Below are 22,103 nucleotides of genomic sequence, written 5' to 3' on the forward strand. Positions count from 1 at the left end.
CTCTTTACTGCTTCTAATGCAGATCTTAATTCTTCTATTTCATTTTTAGTATCTTTATAATCTTTATTTATCCAAACCAGATCCTTTTCATCTCAGTCTGTTAGGGTTAAAATTACTCTTCTCGGCTTATTTGTTGAAAGCAGTGTTTGGGGTTTTTTTTTTTTAGAAGTTTAAAAAGAAAGATGATTATTCAAGATTTTTAACAGCTTATCTTCTGTTACAGGGATTGGGATCATAGGCTTCCTAAGTAGAGGAAGCTCACATTGTTGGTATTGCTTATTTGTTACAATTTAATGCTTTTTTATATATCTTAAGTTAACAAGATTTTTTTCTCAGCCTGTGTTTGTTTTTATGATTACTTAATAAATAGCATATTATTTTATTTTCACCTCCTGGGTGGGCTAAATTTCAGTCTCCCAACTGTGTCACTCAGGGCCCCAGAAGGAAACAGATGGTAGACTCTAATTGGGTAATTTGAAGAGACTCTAATAAAGAGACTGTTTACAAGGATATGAGTGAGGAGCTGGGAAAACTCACTAGGGATAGTGCCAAACTCTAGAGTTAGTGAACCCCAGGCCTGAATGACCCAAGGGGAGGAGTGGTTACCAGAACCCAGGAAGGAGAGCTGTGTGGAGAGTGCCTCCTGAGTGAGGCAGTGCCCTTGGTTGAGGGCCACTCTTGAATAACAGGAAGCAAGTTGGGGGAATAAATAACCAGCCTCACTCCTAACCCTATATCTCCTTCTGGTGCTCCCCACTGGTCAAACTCAACTGGAAGTCAGAAGGCTAGGGGTACCATTAATCAGGACTTACAAATCAGCCCCCAAATCCTAGACCAGGGTGGAGAAAGGTAAATCTGGAAGGCAGGCAAAAGATATCAATCAAAGAGTCCTTGTCTTTTCATTGGTTCAAACATTATTCTCCATTCACTGGCCACACCTCCGGTTGATGAGTTCTCTGGATGGAAATTATTCAAGGTCAAGGGTGCATTTCCTGAGGAAGAGAAGGGAAATATAGCCTGGAAGGGTCATTCACAGGAGGTAGTTGAATGGGACAAAATATCATTGGAGGTTGCTGAAGAGGAGGGTAGATAGCTCAAATATGTGTCGAGCTACTCTCTGGGAGGGCTCAGAAAATTTCTGCAATGTGTCATAGTTAAAGAATTACAGTGCCAATGAAAATTCAAACCTTCTCTTGTGTATCTCATTCATTCAAGGAAGTTCAAGTACATAGACCAAAGCAAAGTATGGTAACATCATTCATTGTTTTCATTGTTTTGCCCAAGGAAACTTACAGGAATTTTGCACTCACTTAGTCTAGAAAAGCATTGTCTCTACATTTGTCTTTATATCATTTCTTCTCCAGTCTCCCTGTCCTGTACAATACCTCCCAATATGCCACATTTCCCTTGTTTAATATAGCCTCTTGGGGCATGCTGTTTTTCTTTTATTCTTATTGCTTTTCTCTGTAGAATCTTCCCCTATGAATTTTACTCTTCCTTTTTCAGAACGCTAGGGAATGGAGAGCAGTAAGCAAGCAAGACCCAAAACCTCTCAGTCAGGCAGAGGAAGGGGAAAGCTGTGGAAAAGTTAATAACTTTTTCCCATGTTCACTTCTCCTTTCTGTCTTCCTTCTTTCCCAAAAGGGAGAGGATGGATTTATGAAAAAGCTGCTAGAATCTGCCCACCGTTCTGAATTATTGTGCCAGATTTGTCCCATGGTGGGTACAGCACTTTGGAACTCCACAGAGGGAAAAGCATTTGCAGGAAAGCTGCTCTTACTATTGTATTTCCATGAGGGAGCTTGGTATCCCCAGAGAATAAGCCTCCAAAGGTGTGTGAGGTTTTCCCACAGAAGATTTTTTAAGCCTAATTATTCCTTCTGAGTGAGGTGTGTACATCAGGAGATTTTCTTTGTTAGGACAAATGAGCAGACGGTGCAAGGGACCCCAGTCTTGACTGGGAGTGGGTAGGTGGTTGTACCTCTCGCCCATGATGTCATATGAGCCCCCAGGAACTCCATCTTGGGGTATTCTTAAGTGTTGCTGTAAGGCCTGTGACTATGCCATTTCCTGCGGTTTTTCAAGGGATACGTATGGTGGCAACATTAAGTCTTTCCTGGCCTGCCAACCTGATTTCACGGAGTTTTTGATAAACAGTCCCCTCAGGGAAGTCCATGGTTGTTTTGACATTTGGGATAGAAAATATTTGCCATGTAACCTTTACATTAAAGGACTCATAGCTAGGGACAAACAAAGCATATTTATTTGCCTCCATGTGAGCATTTGGGAAAGTGCTCAAAGTCAATCCTTTAAATGAAGAAAGGACAAGCAGGAGTGTAGGGGAAGAGACAAGGAGAGAAAAGAAGTTATAAATGAGAGTGTGCACATCAAGACTTCCATCTGCTGATTTTTTTTTCCAGCTTTGAATTTGGGGCCGGGGCAATACTTGTTAGATATGAGGATATGAATTACCATTGGCCTAGAGAGTTCATTCTTCAAGACCTCTGCTGAGGCTGGAGAGTTGAGGAGGGAAGCTGGAATGGGAACATGGTTAGATTGTAGCGGCAACACCAAGCTGTTCACCACTTAGTTGTGCCCTCTTTGAACATCCCCATGCAGAACCTCCATGAGATTAGTGAGTTTGGGTACTGAAGAAATGAGGTTGGGGAATGGCAAGAGGCTCTCTCAGGTCTGGCGGACTTGTAAGATGGGACAGAGCTTTTGAGAGGGCATGCTATGTGACAGCTACCCTCCTACCAGCTTTTCCACTAGCTTATCAGTTCTTTGCATGTAGAGACTATTTTGCTAATCTTTGTCTCCCCCACACAATCTTAAGTATCTTTAGGAAGAAAGTTCTTAAGGAACCTTTGTTGAGTAAAAGAATCTGCACAAGAAACATATCATGAAAGAAAACAAGAAAACTCCATCATGGCTCCTTGTCACTTCACATTTTGGCAGAAGGACCTAGAAGAGCAGGAATTGAAGACCATAATCTTCATCACTGACCACTTCCTGTTTACACTGGCGCTTTCTTCCATCTGTGCTCTCAGAGTCTCTCTGGGTTTAGAGGGAAAGAGTGAAGATGAGAAAGGGACCTCTGACTCCTCTACCCCTCATGTATTTGGAGTGATTCCACTTTAACTGTTTTTTTCATAGTTCTGTATAATATTTGTAAAAGCAACAATGCCCGCCCCTCATTCCTCTGGGATGTCTGTTTAGACATGGCAGATAGACCACACGTATTTCTTTCCTCTCCCACTTGAATTTTCCATTAAAATAATACTAAAACAATAAAACCAAAATTTTATAAACCAAGAGGGACAAAGAAGCAGGAAAGGAGACAACAGCAGACAAGAGAGACTAAGACATTTTTAGAAGGTGGGAAGTAGATGGAGGGTAGAGAATGATTCAGCAGAGCAGAGGAAATTAAAATACAAGTACTTGCAGAGCATAACACCAATAAGAAATGAGCGGATTCACCCAACAAAACCCCAGAAAAAAAAATCAGGGCTGGAGACCAGGTACCACATAATGTGCAATGGAACTCAGGAGATGGAGCAGAAATCAGGAGAATTAGTGGAAATTTAGGACGTGGAGCATTTGGACTTCCAGGCCCACTGCCCAGTCCAGAACAGCCAGGAGTCTACTCTTTGCCTCCAACCTCCCCCTACCTCCCACACTTCACTGCCCTTCCCCCACAGTCACCACAGAGAGCAAAGATTTCATCTCTGGAAACTGAACCGGGGAGACTCTGGTTTGGGGAACATGACCACATTGGAGGGCAAATGATGCGGTGCAGAAGCAAAATACAGGGGACTTAGTGATAGTTTGCATGTTGACTGGTGGGGACCTTGGCATCCGTCCCTGCCTGGGTCACAGAGTTGATGAAGCTGGTCATATATAGTGCCCAGGCAGGAGTCTGGAAGAGTCTTCTCTTAAGAAAGTGAAGAACCCCAGAGAAAAGGCCTCTGGATGTTGACATTTGAGGATCCCTCAACTAAGAACTCAGCTCACTTCTTACTTACCCGCAGTAAAGCCCAACAGTTGCAAAGGAATTTTCCATAATCCATGCAAAGTCCATGCAAAGGAACTTTCCATAATCTTTTCCGTGCCTCATTCTGTAGCATGAACAGAGGGTCAAGGATTTCCACACCTCTGAGAAAAGCCTCCAACATAAAAGGGAGAGACCAGCACGTGGAAAACAGAATATAGAAGTTATGGCCTTTAGAATACGAGGCTGGGGGAGGGGTGGAGCAGAGGAATAGCCGTTTTTGGTTGTAGTACAAATGGACACTTTAAACCAGTGGTTCTCAATCTTGGCTGCACCGGAATCACCTGGGAGCTTTAAAAATGCTGATGTCTGGGTCCTACCCCCAGAGATTCTGATTTACTTAGTCTAGGGTGAGGCCTGGGTATTGGATTTTAAAAGCTCCCCAAGTGGTTCTGACTTACACCAAAGGTTAGAACTGCTGCCTTAAATATGGACATATTTCACTTAGATTAAAAAAATAGAAGTTAAGTTTTGTTAAAATGTTATCCTGCTTAAGAAAAAAAAAAAAAAAAAGAAACTGGGCCACAGGATCGAATAAGAACTCTTTAGCTTGGTGCTCAAAGCCCTCCCACTTCCCCAGCTCACCTTACTAACTTCGTCTCCCACAATTCAGCGTTCGGGCCATGACCACACCACACCTCTACCATCCCCATGCATCTTGGCTCTCCTTCCTTTGCTTTGTTCATATTTTTCATCCCGCATTGAGTATTCTCATATTCACTCTTCTTTGCCTATTGATGTTGAAATTGTCCTTAAATGTCCCATCCTCCCTGCCATGATCACTCAGCATAAAGCAATGTCTACTTTCACTGATCTTTACCATTACTGGCTCTCTGTCTCATTTATTTCATAATGAATATCTTCATTGCTGTGGATATCCAAAAATAGCTAGTAAGTCATGTGGCCATTCAGGTTTGTTTAAACTCCCCAGACGTGGGGTTGTCTGAACATACCACATTTTTAGTATTTTACCATTTCCAACTAATGTTATTAACATCATCTTTAATCTTCATGGCAACTGTGTGAGGTGAGGTATCAATATCCCTATTTTGCGTATGAGGAAATCCAGTCTCAGAGAGATGAAGTAACAAGTCTGGCGTTGTCCGGACAGCGAAAGACAGAGCTAGGACTTGCACTCAGGTCTTTTGGGTCTCCTCTAGTTCCAGAACAACACCTCTACCCTTGTTTTGAGATTTAAGTGGGCAAATGTTCTTGTTTTCCCAATAAATTGTTAATACCTTGAGAATGAGAACCATATATTACCTTGAGAATGAGAAGAATATATTTTACTTAAGAAATCTGAGAATTGGTTCAGGTTCAGTGCCTCACACACTGTAGGCGCTCTAAAGGTATTTTGCTCATTTGATTGTGGTCACTACAATAAGGAATATTTATCACGCTAGGTCTTCATAGGGATTATCTCATTTAATCATCACAAGAAGTATGTGAATGGGTACAATTTTTAATCTTATTTTAAAAATCAGTAACCAGAGCTTGAAAATGTAAAGGGACACGCACAAGTTCACACAGCCTGCCAGGGCTGATCTGAGACTGAAACCTCAAACTGTCAGAGTCCAGAGCTTGAACTTCCTGGCCTCAAATATCCCTTCTCTGTCTGAAGTCACTATGAGCAGCTCTCATTATGAAGGTTTCTCCATCCAGATTTATAGTCATCATTCTTTAGGTTTCCCCAAGACACAGTGGGAGTGAAGGCAGGACACAGTGTTGCTAATCTGGTGGATGGTATTCACCATGGCAGGCTTGGAGGGCTATTTGAATGCAGAGCCATACAAATTAACAAGCCCCTGTGTCAACCTCTGTCTGGCAGTCCATTCTTGCTTCCTAAAAATAGCTCAAGTTCAAGAAAAGCTAATGTATTTGTCGATTGGAACTTTAAATCTCGTGAAAAGAAAATAACAATCTGCAAACAACATTTGAACCTTGGCCTCAAAGTTTTAGAAAATACACACACACACACAAACATACATACACACAAACACTTTTTTTTTGTCACGTGGCAGTGGTTGTGAAGTAAATATATCCCACTGCACTGATCTTACATCTTGTCACATTAATGTTTCAGAGCACTCAATATAAATATTAAAACTAATAGCTTCACTCTTCAGCTATTACTCCTCCATCCCCTGAAATCATCATAAAACTTTCAAAGCCTTTTAGAACATTTACACACTTGAATCTGATGGTGGGGAAAGGAGATTCACACAATGCAGCCCACAAGCTTAAATAATAGTGAAGAGCTGTTTATGGAATATGCTTTATTTATTCATCATTTCAAGTAAAGTTTCCGTTTTGATGGAGGGGAAAAAAATCAAAGTCTGTCTGTCAAGGGAGAAGCCTGAAGTATTGCTTTTCTATACTGAGGACTTGCAAAAAAAAAGAAGTCCATGAGAATCTCAGTCCAAGGTCAATCAATGCTAAGACTGTGGGTACGTAAACAGCTAATGGATTGTAAAGACACATACCAGTGTTATGAATTTTTAAAGAGCAACTCTTCAGCACAGAACCCATAAATCAATGATGACTTATTGGCTGGATCAATTATGCAAACTTTTAAAACATTTAATGACAGGTAATGAACAGGTCTCTGGAGGGCACCAGTCAACAGTGTTTCTGCAGTTGTAGTTACATCTGCTTAAGTGAATTGGGTAGAGGCAGTCATTCCTAGGAAGTAATTAAAAGTTAAATCTAAGTCGGCCTCAAGTGAAAGAGAATAATTGCTTTAGTCTTCACACATTCCTTAAGTAGCTGGGGAAATGGGTTGCCTCCTAATGTATTCATAGGTGATCCAGGTTGGTTTTAGATTGAGTGTGCCACTCCCAGGGAGCTTCTATTTCTAAGCATTTATTTTGGGTGTTTTCTGCAAAGTGATCTGAGCAATAAGGAGAAAAATAATTTTTGAAAGGAGAAAAAGTCTAGCATGGGTGATGACACACGTCGGTTCTTGTAATTCTTTATTTTGAAGTTAACTTTAAACATCAGTTGGAGGAATAGACAGACAGGCAGAGGTGGGATGATACTGCCAGATTCTGCTCAACCTGGAAGCAAAGGACAGAAAGCTAAGGTGGGTTGACGAATGCCACAGAAAGTCTCACATCATGGCTTGTGGCATTACAATGCTTTAATCACATAGTAAAATAGTGACCCGCTGAAAGAGGAAGGACTTAGGGGGGTAGATTTCTGAACTTAATAGTCCTTTAGAGTTTAAACATTGATTTTTCTTATTGTATAACTTCAGATAAGTCTTTAGATTATGAAAAAGACAGAAGTTAAACATGCCATTCAATCCTAAGCATGGTTCTTTAAGTCTCAGCCACTGACATTGAGGCTGTATTTCTGTGTTAACATAGTTAAAGCATCGCTCAGATCGGATAAAGCCTTCTGACCTAATCTGAAAACACTAAGGATTCTGACACTCCTGTGTCGTTCTCACTCATTTTGCTGCTCAGCAGAAGGATTGTAAAAGTGAAAAGTACAAAGTAATTTGGTTGTAAAGTGCCCGTGTTCAAATGTCTCTGGCCTGAGATTGTTTTCTTTGTCAGAGAAGCTTCCTTAAAATTGTTGCTGGGTTTTCAAAACACTTTCAGCTAAGTAGGAGAAAGGGAAATATCTTAAAAATGTTACTGAGTTTTGGATATTTTATTTTCTCAAGAGGCTTTTGCTAACTACCAAATGCACGTAAGTAGCTGGAACACTTTGTGTGTGTTTGGTAGAGACAGACTTCCCTGGTAATGAAGATCACAAGAGAATTTGGCACCATCTCTACCCTAAACCCTGTGATATGTCTTTGCTGTCATATTCGAATTCATGGCTCAGTAAAATGAGTTGAGTTCTCTAGTAGCTAGATCCTTTGTTAAAATGTATACACCTTACTTTGCGTTGATAAGTAAATAAGAGTCCAGGGTTAAGAGGTCAATAGAGATGGGTTCAAAACTTGGATCTGACATTAACTGGCTGTATGACTATGTTTCCTAACCTCTCTTGCTTTATATTCTTATCTGTAAAATGAGTAGCATAATTTCTCCCTTGAAAAAGACACTTAGCATGTAGGTACTCAGTAATGGCAGTGGTTATTATCTGCCAAATCTGAAATGTTCTGAGAGCAATAATTATGTAATAATATCTGGGCAAGAAATGTTGCTAAGTTCAAGGAAGTAAATATCCTTCCACCAAAGGACATCGCATTTTAGAATGGTAATACCTGTTAGCATTGAGGTATTTATTATGTATAAGGTGTTTTACCTGCACTAGCTTGTCCAAGTCTGTCAACTCTTTGACATAAGCACTATTATTGCTATTTTAAAGAGGGGGGCCATTGAATCTCAGAGTAATTAAAAAACTTTCCCAAAGCCACTCAGGGATAAAATGGAAGAATTGGTATTCAAAAGTTGATCAAATTGTTTTTAATCAGAGTCCTCTCTGTCATGATGCTGAGCTTGTAATTGGCTAAACTAATAACAAGAGACAAAAAATGTTATACCAAAAATTTTCTCTATTGATATGCATGGCTCTTGTAGAAATAAAAAGGGACCAGTTTCATGATAGTGAATTTCTCCTAATTGTCTGGGGAAGCAAATAAGGATTGTAATACTGGTCATGAGGTTGAAATTTATTCAAAGTATGAAGGAACAAGAGGCGATGGTGGGCAGCTTAGTGCATAGTCTTGTGTGTGTGACTTACCGAGTAATTCTCTCAGACAGGAGTCGTGCTGTGAGTAATAAATGGTCTGGTTCTCTGACCCAGGGGTCTTGTGTCTTCTGTCAGTTTATGTATATAAAACTACAGCAGGCTAACTTGTTAGCTTCCAAGTAGGGTAAAATCTCAGACCCTTCACAGTTTCTGACTAAACACTGAAGAGGAGAGGTCATAACTGTCACACCTCCACATGGAAGGAAACATCAGAAGTGTCCCCTGATATGCAAGTTCTCAGTTTCCCAGTAGAATGAGGAGTGTAGAGTGGGATAGTGGAGACAAAACTTTCAGATCTTATGCTTGTTCCTATATTCTCATAAAGATAAGAGTTGGAGAGAGAGATGAAAATTAAAACACAGTAAAATGTTGCATCAGAATGGCAAATATGAAAATGTCAGACATGCCAACTGATGAGAGAAGGTAGGGCAATGGGGACATGTACTGCTGGTGGGAGTGTAAATTGGGGCAATTTACACTTTAGATAGCAATTTGGTAATACTAATAAAGCTGAAGATACCTACACAATGTTCTAGAAATTCTACTCTTGGGTGTACACCCTTGAGAAACTCCTGCACAATTCACATATGTAAAAATATTCATTGTAATATTGTTTGTAGGAGTGAAAATTTTTTAAAAATCTTAATATTCATAAAGAGGAGAATGAATAAATAAATTGAGGTAAATTCATACTATCCAGCAGCTTAAACGAATAAACAAAAACGACATCTATATGGATAAATATCAAACACATAACATTAAACTAATAAGAGCAAATTGGTGACACATACTTAATTTGATGTCATTTGTATAAAGTTTTAGAACACATAAAGCAGCAGTATTTATTTTAGGAATACAGTCACATATAGTAAGGGTATAAAAACATGCACAGTGTGAGGTTTGATGGAGTGGGGAAGGAAGAGAATGGAATAAGGAATGGTACACAGAGGTTCTTCAATTGTAGTTGGGTTTTATTTCTGAAACCTGGCAGTAAGTACTGAAATATTCTTTGTATTTCCTTCTATATTTTTTGTCTGAAGTATTTCATAAAAATAATTTTTAAAGAGTATTTATCATTTATATTGAAAAAGAATGGATAAGGTTTGGAGACACATGCCAGAATAACTTAATTGATGATAGTTATTTCTACCTCAGAAGGTTTAGAATTATTGTAACATAAAAATGGACTAATCAGATCATCAGTTGGACAATGCATTTCTGAAATCATCAATCATTTCCATACTAGTGGGTGCAATTCTAGAAAACTCCTCCTTATTGATCTGCTTGTTTTCTGAGTCATTTGTGAAGTTTTAAAATTATTAGACAACACATTATTAATTAATGATAATGTATATTAATAATGTGACCAATAATAACAATACACATTACTTAATAATTAATTAATAATACATGTTAATAATAAAGTTAATTAACTAAGTACCACTCTTAATGGTACTTAGGTGAGGAAGTAATGCCCTAAAGCTTAACTTGACAACAAATGGACCCACATACCTACCCTAAAGGATGTCTTTGAGAGGGAAAGATGATTCAAATTATTCTAACTGCCAAGTGAAATTTTTAAAAATATTGATCTCTGATGAACAGCTTTGAATTTCCTTAAAATGGGCATTTAAATGAAAAGTAAATCACAGTTCTCTTGTGAGAGAAAATGCTCCCAAATATCTTATTATCTTCTTTCTGAATTTGAGACTGAAATTTTGTGGCCTCAGTGTCTCCATCTTAAGGAAAATCACAACATAGATTCCTTCCTATGTTATGATCTGTTTTTTAGGGAAAAAGTGAGATGATTACGTGACTTGGTGGGGTCCACTTACAATCTGACACATATTCTCATTTTAAATCGCAGGACATGACATTATAATCATTTCCAAGATGTGTATTGGGATTTAGTGATATGTCATCATTATTTGCAGGAAATATTTTACCCCCTATATTCTACCTTTTACCTCCTCTGTGAAACTTCAAAATGGGGTATTTCCATGACCCACAGACAATGGCACCAGTGTCCCTTTACCTTGAGCTTGTTAATAACATCTACAAGCTATCACTAAATGGGTATGATCTGGTTCTGGTGCAGAGACAAAGACAAGATTTTTGCTTCAAAATTTGTTTGCTCAATTTGATTAGAAAGCCAGGGAAAAGGGCTAAGAGGGAGATGTGTACAAGCTACAAACTGAGCCCTCTGCAAGCCGCCTCTAGCTCTGCAAATAGAAGAAATCCTAGATTCTTTCAGGTTTCAAACTCCACCTAGGTTTCCTTCTTGAACAGACCACCACCAATTCAGAACAATTGCTGCTTGAAATTGAAGTGGCGAAGCCACCAATTTGCTGGAAGTACTCTGACTTCCAAAATACTGACCATTTATGGTAAAGACAGTCATTAGTGTCGCTAGACAAATTAAACACACCATTTCATACTCCATAGGCATAGTACAATTGACGAAAACCAAACTAAACTTAACTAAATATCTACCAAAGCTCTTCTCTGAAAATATGCACAGATTGTTAAAGCTGAGAGTTATCTAGAAAACAATCCCCTTTCCTCTTATTTTACAATAGATGAAAGAGAGGCTCAGAAAAGGTGTATTACCTGCCCAAGGCCATGGAGCCAGTTAACAGGAGAGCTAAGACTGGAACTAGAGTCTTTGGACAAGTAAGTCAGTGTTATTTCCTTCACCATGTTCAATTTTGAGACTCATAATAGAGTTTACCTATCAGTGGTATCAGAGTGATATTCTAGAAGTAATTTTCACAGCACAAGAAAGAAAAGAAGATACAGTGAACATGGAGAGAGCTAAAGGAGTCCACTATGATTAAATGATTGAAGTAAGATATGTGTTATAGGAATTTTAAAGACTAAGGGGGTTACTTTTGGTGGAGGAGAAAGAAAATGCATTTTTATAAGAAAGTTCTGCTTGTTCTCCTTTTCCATGAAGACTAGACTTATTACACAGATGATTTAGCAGGAAAGATTTTATTTGAACGTAAAGAACCTTTGGATAGTATTTTAAATACTGTTAAAGATTATTGACGAATAATCTTGGTCTTAAGGTTTTTGAAATTAAAGTTGTAACAAACCCTTGGTTATGCGATCCAGTTAGGTCTGTTGGCTGCTTGGCTGACATTGCTCTTCAACTTCAGAAATTCAAGATTTAATGTTATTCTCATATTAATATTGGTAAATATAACTCAGAGAAACTGAGTAACTTTGCTGGAGAGAAATAGTTCATGTTACAGTTCTTATTAGATCTAAAGAAAAGCGGGTTCCTTCACTCTTGGTTCTCTCCTGACCAGCTTTGCTACTTCTCCACTGTATAAGGGGCTTATGGACTGATTCAACCAGAGCCTTTCTTAACTAACATGAACCAGAAGACTGATACTGTATGGGATGGTTTCTGAGTCATTACATGAGTGGTATGGATTTTGTCAGGCATTTTATATTTTGTACAGTTAAATTCGATAATCATTAAGGACCTACTGTGTATCAGATGCAAGGACAAAAGCTAAGTATATGCTTTTAAACAAGAAAGACAGTCCTTACCATCATGAAACTTCAGTCTAGTGGAACAGCCAGGCATTAAGTGAATAATCTCGAATGTGTTTAATATCATCAAAGGGAACTAGATGGGGAGGAAAACCTAAGCAAAGTCAATGTGGCTTTTACTTTAGCCTGGATAAGGCTATTTCTGTCTCATGAGATAAAGTAACACTGTAAATCCATTGCTTCTTGGGAAATAGCTATTCATTCACTTTTATAGGTAAGATTTTGGAAAACACATTTCATTGGCCTAATTTCTTGTATCAGTTCAAAGGAAGAATATAAATTACTAAAGGACAGTTAAAAATTTGTGGAATGGTTAATTTTGTATACCTAATTATAGAATCCTTTATACACTCCCTGCAATTTACAAGGATATATATTAAGGCATTACGTTCCTTCATTTTATTTGTCATCGTGATCAATCCTGAACATCATCAAAATACTCATTTAAATAGGTGATGGTGATGGTTTAGTCACACCATGGCTTGGCTTTTGCCTGAGTTTCCCCAAAGAGCAGACTCCGTGACCAAGCTTGCAAGCAGATGATTTCTTTAGAGAAGTTGTACCAGAGACAAAAGTGGGGAGCTAAAAAGAGTGAAACATGGAAGGAAGACCAATCCAGGGATACGTTGTTGAGCTGATTCTCACTGTGGGAAACTGGGGCTCCTTCCTCTTGGGTACAGCCTAGGAAACCTTGTGAATGAGCCTTAAAATTGTCAGCGAGCCGCATTCATCCACTGGTTCCTGTACACCATTGGTCACGAGTTGCCCCAGGGAGTTTTGACTTCTCCTGCAGGCTCTGGAGTGGCTGAGTGGGCTCCAGCAGGTGGCAGAGAGGTCCAGGACAGAAGGCAATACATGTAGCACCTGAGGCAAGGTGGCTTTAGGTTCCACCTGGTTGTGGCAACGTCTAGAACAAAGGGGAGAGAGATGGAACATCAGACATCCTTCACAAAGGACTGTTCAAAATAGTTTCTTTCCATGGCCAAAGAGTGGGTGTCACAGCATCTACAACATAATGTAATTCAATTGGAAGTGCAGAATTTCTTTTCAGAGAGATCTTCTTCTGAAGCTGTCCTTGGACACAATTCTGTGAATTCAGAGTACAAAACGGACCCAAGAATGTTGCTTAGGAGTTTGAGTATTTGTGAGCCAGAGTTTTAGACAAGGAGGAGGAAGTCCCTTCAAAATGCTGATGTCTGTTGGCTGAACTGACACCAAGATTTATTCATGTATCTATTAGACCAATATTCTCAAGCTGCTTCGATGAGCCACTCTCATGCTACATCCTGGGGAGAGAAGGTTCAATAAGACGTGGTTCTTTTCCACAAAGAGGGCTCGGTCAGTGGTAGAAAAAAAACGTAAACAGATAGATGACTCCACAATAAATTCTCAGCCATAACACAGATTTGGAGAGACAGAGAAGAGCACAGCCAACAACTTCTCCTGAGGTGTTGTGAAGGATTCACAGAAAAGGGGATTTGGGGGCTAGAATGAATGCTACCTTTTACAGTAACCGTATGCTTTCGTTTACCCCATACATAGTTGTAACTTGTTGGATATATACCGAAACACAAGAATTAATGTTCTAATGATTTGTATTATGATGTGGTGCTAATGTATGTGAAGTCAGTCCTGGCTTCGGACAGTTCACATTTCAGTTTTTTGAACAGAGTGGAGAGATTCCATCAAGCTTCTACTTAGTTGCTAAGAACTTCATAAATTCCTCTCTGTAATTGACTTGCTTTCAGACAATAATTGTTAACTGATAAATAGGGGAATTGTCAGGTGTGGGACAGGTGGTGAGAGAAAGATAGTTTCTCTGTTGCACTTATGAAGAGTCGCCGATAAGACCTCTGATCCCATTAAGGATATAAACTCTTCAGATGGAGTTGATGACAGCCCCGTGTGCTGCCTGAGTCCTCACCAGCATGGTTGTTCTCAGCACATGTTCAGCCAAAGGGAGATAAAATCAATGCAAGAATTTCGTGTCCTCCAAGAAAATTGCTGTTGAGAGATGACCCACTTCTTTGATTGGTGTCAACAGAAGACAGGCCTCCTTGAGAAATGAATGTAATGACATCTGCCAGCTGCTTAAATTCTTTCTAGTAGGTGCATTTGCTTTCAAATGGCTTTAGCATTTTAGCATAAACTACCCCTTACTTTCCTCCCAGATTTGAGCTCTGGGCATTTTTAAAGAAACAGGCCTGGCAAAAGCAGGGTGCCTCTCTGTATCACACAGAATGGAGGAAAGCATTTTTGCTTGGATCCCTTAATGATTAAGGGCTACAGAAGTGACATGAGTGGATTAGTGATTCCAACCTGAGTTCCTCCCTCTCCTTCAGTGTGTTCTCATTCACAAGGATCACTGTTACCGGTGTGAGCTTATATCCTGGGACCCTGAACACTATATCGCCACCTTCATTTCCCTAACCTACATGGGTTCTTGCATTGATGTGCCCTGGCTTTATTCATTCTCATGTCTGCATTGACTGCTGAAAACTCTTGAAAGGATCTTATTTTGTCCCTTTGAAAGATCTAGATTTATATGAAGAGAGAAAGTGGGTTATGGGAATTGAAAAGCTAGAGCAAAAGCTACAGCAACCTTTGCAAATAAATGAAATTCCATGGGATTCGCTTTGATCTACCTAAGCGCAATACCCTGAAGCCTCCTCTGACTCCCCTAACCATTATCATTACCCCCCTCCCTATTGCCTGCCAGGACAAAGGGAAAGATGGTGGATGAGATATTGCAAAGATGTAATAAGGATAACAATAGCGATCTTTTAAATTGAACTCTTTACTGAGTACTTACTATGTGCTAGGTAATATTCTAAATACTTCTCCCATATTAACTAATTTAATCCTCACAATGACCCTATGGAGATATGCTATTATTCCTCCCTTTCAGGTGAGGAACGGAGGCACTGAGAACTAAAGTAACTTGCCTAAGGTTATACAACTAAAGGTGCCCCTTTCTTACCACTCTTCTGCTTGGAATAACTGTAAAGGATCAAATAAGGAACCTATATAAGGGATTAATGTTAATTCCTATTATTTTTTTTGCCAAATGGAAAAGTGGCTATTGGAAGTGTTAGAGGGAGAACATCTTATGCTTCTTCTAAGGGAAAGGAACCTTTACCCTCTCTGGCCTGATAACATCCTTTTGGAACATGTGAGACCCTAGGTGGTCCCCAGGGAGCCCCACGTCCCGACAGGTCGCACCAAAAACTTTGCCATCTCAACCTTAATGCACGTTGACATGAATACTATGAACAGTATCTTTAAGACAACTGAGCATGGTAAGCTCCCACCACACTCCTTCTACCAGGGCTCCGCATATGACCACACTCATCCATATGTGCCAGTGTGTTACCAGTTGCTGCAGGCAGGAGGGTCAGATAAGGTGTAATTTCTAACCAGCACTGAGATCTCATTCTAACCCAAGATATGTGGGACAGAGCAAGTTTGTGGTTTCTAGCATGTCTTTGGCTCAAAGGAAAAACTTTGGGAATTTAGCTTTGCTGGGACCTTGTGATCCCACATTTCCACACACAGATGTACTTTTCATGAGAAACTTGTGAGTTGGGTATCATCTGGAAGAGTTTCCTTGAAAGAGCTCCTGGGCCTTTATTATTTTTCATACGTACCCGTGGAGACCAGGGTGCAAACATGGCAGAAATGGAAGGTTTCTCACCATTCAATCTGACTCTGACAATGGGCTTAGGTTGGGTTTGCCAAATGGCTTACTTGTTTTATAGTAGCCAGTAGTTGAGTGTAACATGGTAGAGCATTGAGTGACCTCCCTAAGAGGCACCCAAACAGCTGGCCTTTGGCGACTTAGGTTCCTTTGGAGAACTCCATGGAGGGAGTGACTGAGCTTAGCAGGCTCTCACTGAGTGCTTGGCAGAGAGAGTTGGGCATCAATGCCTATCTGTTGACCAGCAGCATGAAGAGGAAATGGTGTGAGTCCATGCTCTGTGCCTGAGACCCCATGTGTGTGCTTCATGCATTTGGGAAGAGGCAGCCCCACATCATAAAACCTCCCTGAAAGCCACTGAGGTACCTCTCTAAAAAATGTAATGGACTGTACTGAAAGCCTAGCTTTGAGTGATGTGAGGTCTGGGACTCTACCTTGGTAAGAATCCATGCAGCAAGGAGACCAGAGAAGGCAGATGACCCAGAGTAGGGCCAAACTGTTTACCAGCAGATGTGTTTTTGAAAATCTTCCTTAACTGGTCATGGCAGCGGAAAATATCCTGCTGTTAAACGCATCTGCAATCCGCTGCTCTCCCAGTCCACCTACAAAATTTTTGACCTTTAAAGAAATGATGGAGAAGCTGTTGATTTTTTCTGTGGCATTGAAGCTCAGTCTATTTTAGGCTCCAAGGCAATTGCAGCCCTCTTTGCTCCCTATTTCGCATCACTTTTAAGTCTTGTCCAGGCCACTATGAACCCTTCAGCACTTCTCCCTGTGCAATCACTCAAGTCAAGATATGTGATTTGCAGATGACATGTACATTTCTTGGCTGATGGTTGCTGAAGCAGTTTGCAAACCTAAGACAGTTAAGGGGGGTGGTGGTGGAAGAGCAGATTACAATCGAAAGACTCTAATGCCACCCTAAATTTCTATTTTCATGCAAATGTATAACTGCTTTCTCATTATTTTGATTGAAGGGAAGGTAGCTCAGTATTCCTGTTGGTTTGAATTACCATATTCATGTTTTTGATGACCAAACAATTGGCTGGTTTCTGTTGTTTGTCACTTCTATGAGAGTGCAGTAAATCTGGGTAAGGGCAAGGTGTTATTAAAAATACTCTCCCCCCAAAAATGTCCAAACGAAAAGATGAAATCTGAGGTTCCTCTCATTATGACAATCTGTTACAGGGATGCATCAAAGACATTCAGCTTCCTGAGCTTTAGAACAATGATGGCTGCATTTTGGATCATCTTTCATTTGAATATCTACAAAATATGTAAATTACTGAATGTATGAGAAAAGTTATTTCACTGGCATTTGTTGAAATATTCAGTCATTTAAAAAAGACCATCTTAATGAAAAGCAAGGCTTATTTGATTTTTAAGCAGACATGATATGTATATAAATTTAATGTGATCGGAAACACACGTTAATGAGACTTACACCAGAAGGATTACCAAGGTTCTGTGTTCAGACACCGAGAAAAGCCAAATGGGTGTATCAAGCCCCCATTCCTAATATTCAAAAGCAAATTTATTGAAGTGTCTCAATTTTGCCACACACCCTAAAATCTGCATTATGGCCCCAGATTCCTAATCCTGTCACACCGAGAGGCTACAGATTAAGAGAATATATAAACAATGTCTCTGTTGTAACATATAAATATAGACTGCGAAATCAAGTGTGGGCTTTATCACACAGAGACTCCTTATCTTAAGCAGATTTTGCCCTAAACATTGATCAAATTTTGAAAAAAATTTTTAAAAACCCAACAACGATAGCATCTGATGTTTTCTCCCTTTATCTAATTTAAAGGAATTTCTCCATAAGTGGAAGCTACCAGATGTGTTTCAACAACAAACATGAAGCAAAGAAAAGGAACTAACACACAAAGAACACCCTACCATGTGTCAGACATTGTGTTAGATGGCTAACATACATTATTCCAGCTAATAAGAAATCAATAAACTAAGGATTCCTTGAGATTTCACAACATTTCGGTGTTCCATACTGAAAGTATATTACTTCAACAGTTTCTATGTATTTGTCCCTTTTACCCTTTTATTACTGTTTCTTGTTAAACATTATATTAGATATGAGAATGTTTGTGAAGGAGTCCCTGAGACCTTTGCAAATCCCTGAATCCATAAAACTTCTACAAGGAAACAAGCAGAGAATAAAGTCGTGGTGTCTAGCTAAATGACTCACTCCTGCCTCCCAGTGTGGGCAGTTCAGATTCATGCCTCAGCAAAATTACAAATCACTACATCATATGGGCTTTCAGGGTCATTTAAGAACATTAAAAACCACAAATGTTGGGGGCTGGCCCCGTGGCCGAGTGGTTAAATTCGCGTGCTCCACTGCAGGCAGCCCAGTGTTTTGTTAGTTCGAATCCTGGGCGCGGACATGGCACTGCTCATCAGACCACGCTGAGGCAGCGTCCCACATGCCACAACTAGAGGAACCCACAACGAAGAATACACAACTATGTACCGGGGGGCTTTGGGGAGAAAAAGGAAAAAAAATAAAATCTTTGGAAAAAAAAACAAAAAAACCCACAAATGTTGAATCCACAACGGCCAAGGGCTTATTGTACTACCCGTGGCAGCATGGTACTCCACTGTTATCTTCAGTGACAATCAAATAGCTTCCGTTTAAATTATCCGCCACCAGCTTTTACAGGAGGTCAAACTTCTGACTACTTTCTATTTTGTTTTGCCTTTTGCGTTCCATTTATTCAAAGTCAATGTAAGGCAAAGCCTAGATGTTATGATGGCTTCTCAGAGAAATTGGAGAAAAATCATTAGAGACAACAACACTCACAAAGCATTGGGGAAAGGCTGAAGGACGTCCCTTTGCAACTTTCCAAAGCAAGAAAAAAGTGTAATGATAGGAAATATGATTGTATTTTCAAAAGTCTATAAATCAGCCATTTAAATTGTGAAATGTTAAGTCACAGTTTTATTGATTTTGTTAGTGGGTGAAAAGTCACAAATTTTCCATCAATATAGAAAATAAAAGCAAAGCAAACTAAGATCACTATGGGCTGCCTCTACCATTGACAGCATGTCTATCTAGCTTGAGTCTTATTTGCTTTCCTGCAGGAACTTGCGTGTTCATGTCATTATTTGTTGAATTTAGAATCGCTCAGAACACTGATTTTTAAAATTCTAAATTCAATTCTCTTAGTCTATGATTTGATTCTATTTTTGATAATGGTGATGATTCAAACATATGTCAAAATAAAAGCCTTTCTTTTGGTATCTTTGGAGACAAGCTCTTCAACAGCCCTGCCTATATTTCCTTGTCTGTATGCATCCCCCCACCCCCATCACCTTTTCCTTCCTGCGGTTCTAAATTCCTAGGAGAGGCCTGAAAGCAGTCCTAAATGTTTCAGGGCTAGGAAAACCAATGAACTACAATGCTTCAGGACCAATGACAGTGACTCGTGGGCCCTCACCTAAACCCAATATGTCAGTTACTACATTAATGCCCAATATCTTTTATCCCAAAATGTCAGTTACTACATCAATGTTCAATATCTTGCATCCCAAAACTCAACAACATGCCCAGAGTAGAATGCAAAAGCAGTTTACATTTCCTGTTTATGAGGCCCAAGGTGGTAAGGGTCTCAAATACTTGCCCCAGTCACTTCATCTGCTATAGTAACTGAGACAGGGCTGCTCTGCCCTCCATGTTTGGTTGGATAGTGGGTTGAAACGAGCTGGAATGGTATAGGATTGGAATGGTTTAAAACAGCAGAAATGCCCTCTGGGACAGAAACACCAACATCAGCCCTATCACAGATCTGATCCTGGCAAGATTCTCCAGGGTAGAAGGTACGCCAGTACAGCAATTTACTTGTTGTCCACAAGAGTTGCATAACTGCTTCCAGTGGTGTTCAAAGTGCTCAACCAACCAGCCTGGGCTTTCGGGATTTGGAGAGTTCTCTTCATGCGTTCTTATGTGTATATCATTTGCTTTAAAAGTCAGAGGTCAAGTTGGTCACTTGTACATGAATGAGTTTACGTCCCTAATTCCTAAATCCCACACATCCTTCTTTTTTTTTGCCCCAAGAGGGTAAACAGAAGTTCAGAGAAGTAAAAAGGCTCACCCTGAGTGCAAAGGAGTTGAAAGATTGCAAGTCCCAGGAACCCTGGTTTCTTAGGCCAGAGAAATAAGCACAGTCTTGTAGACAGAATATATTCAGCCTTTAGAAAAATAACCCTAACAGGAAAACATGTGATTGTCCTCCCCTATATAAATCTATATCATAGCCATATATTAAAAGAACACTTATTCACAAAAAATTTCATCAAATCTGTAAAAGGGATTTTCATAGGCAAGGAGGACTAAATAAATTACTACCTGGTTAAATCTTTGGTTGTCTTTCTAAGTTCCTTTGAACATTAAGCTTGTGAACATGGGCTCATTTGCTTAACTAGCTTAATTAATTAATTTTATTTTAAGGTCTATATCTACAGAAAATTAGATCAGAAGTCTTCCTGATTTCAAATTCCATTTTCCTCTGGAAATAATGAATCACAGAAGAGTTCACACAAGTTAAACAAATGTAACCAAATGTCCTCATACTTCCTGAAACTGTGAATGATCTGGTGATTCTGAGGAAGCAACTACAATCTTAATTGGCATCAAATGATAGGAAATTAGTTTCATGGTAAATATTCATTTCTCTGTTATCAAATCTATTGTTTGCGTTAGAGATGTGACATTTAGCCTTGAGAAGAAACCCAATTACACTTGTTTTTCTAAAGCATTTTAATTGAGAATTAAGGATCAATCTTTTGTGAAGATTGCAGAAGTATTTTGCTCTTCTGTTCAGATAACACCAAAACAAATGCTGTGCATCAACTGTCTTTAATGTTAAAGTCCCCTGGATAAAAATTAACCTCAGTTGTTTAAGTGCCATTTGAGTGAGATTCCAAAAAACCAAAAGAGCGAGTTTAGTGAAAAATTTGGTACTGTCTATTAAAAAGAGTGTTTGGTTATCAATTGCTGCATAACTTACATCCTAAAACTCAGTCACTTGAAATCACCTTTTATTATTTATTATCTCTGTGAGTTGATTGAGCTCAGCTGGATGGTTCTCACTTGGAATTTTGCACAGGTTTGCAGCTGGGGCTGGAGTCATCTGCAGAACGGACTGAGTTGGATGTCTAAGATGGACTCTTCACTCCCATGTGTCAGTTGGGATGGATGGAACAGCTCGGGGGTGGCTGGGCATCTCTCTCTCCACATGGCTAACTTGGGTTTCTTCATAGCGTGGAGGTTTCAGGGCAGACAGTTTCTTACATGGAAGCTGGCTTCTCCCAGAGCAAGCATTCCAAGAGAGCCAGGCAGAAGTTGTAAGGTATCTTATGACCTAGTCTAGGAGTCCAAGTACCATCACTTCTAATGTGTCCTACCAGCCAAGCAGTCACATGGTAGCCCAGATTCAGTAGGGTGGAGGAACAAACTTCACATCTAGATGGAGGAATGGCATGTCCATATTGAGAGGCGAGGAGATGTCGGTGGTCATCTTAAAGACAAACTATCAAAAAGTAAGTAAACGATATTCATAATGTGTCTACCTGATTACTTTGGAGGATATTCCCACTTAGTTTCTCCATATAAAACATGTGGATATAGAAACATGCACGTATATTAGTCAAGGCCAAGTGTTGGGGGAAATTGCTGCAGTCTGCAAGTTCCCAGAGAGGGCATAGCATTTCCTCTCCTCTCTCCATGAGGGAAAAATAAGGAAGGAACATTTTCAGCCTTTTACCACAAACTCACTCGATCCTCCCCTTGGGAAGAGGAGTGACTTACCTGAGGAGTGTGTTTGGAAGAAGTAGTTGAGCTGGGGATACTCAGCATCTGTTGGTTTTTCCTTTCGTTTTCCCATTTAGAGGTGCCCTGCAGTGCCGCTTGGCCAAGGACTGAAGGGAAAGACTGCCTAATTCAGGGCCGGGGTGTTGGGAAGTCCATTGGGCCCCCACTTCTATAACATGTTCTTCAGTCCAGAGACTGGCTGATGCCGATATCTAATTTCTTTACTGGTTCACATTTTGGGGGTTATTTAC

This window comes from Equus quagga, chromosome 18 (genome assembly GCF_021613505.1).
Source record: "Equus quagga isolate Etosha38 chromosome 18, UCLA_HA_Equagga_1.0, whole genome shotgun sequence".
Lineage (NCBI taxonomy): Eukaryota > Metazoa > Chordata > Mammalia > Perissodactyla > Equidae > Equus > Equus quagga.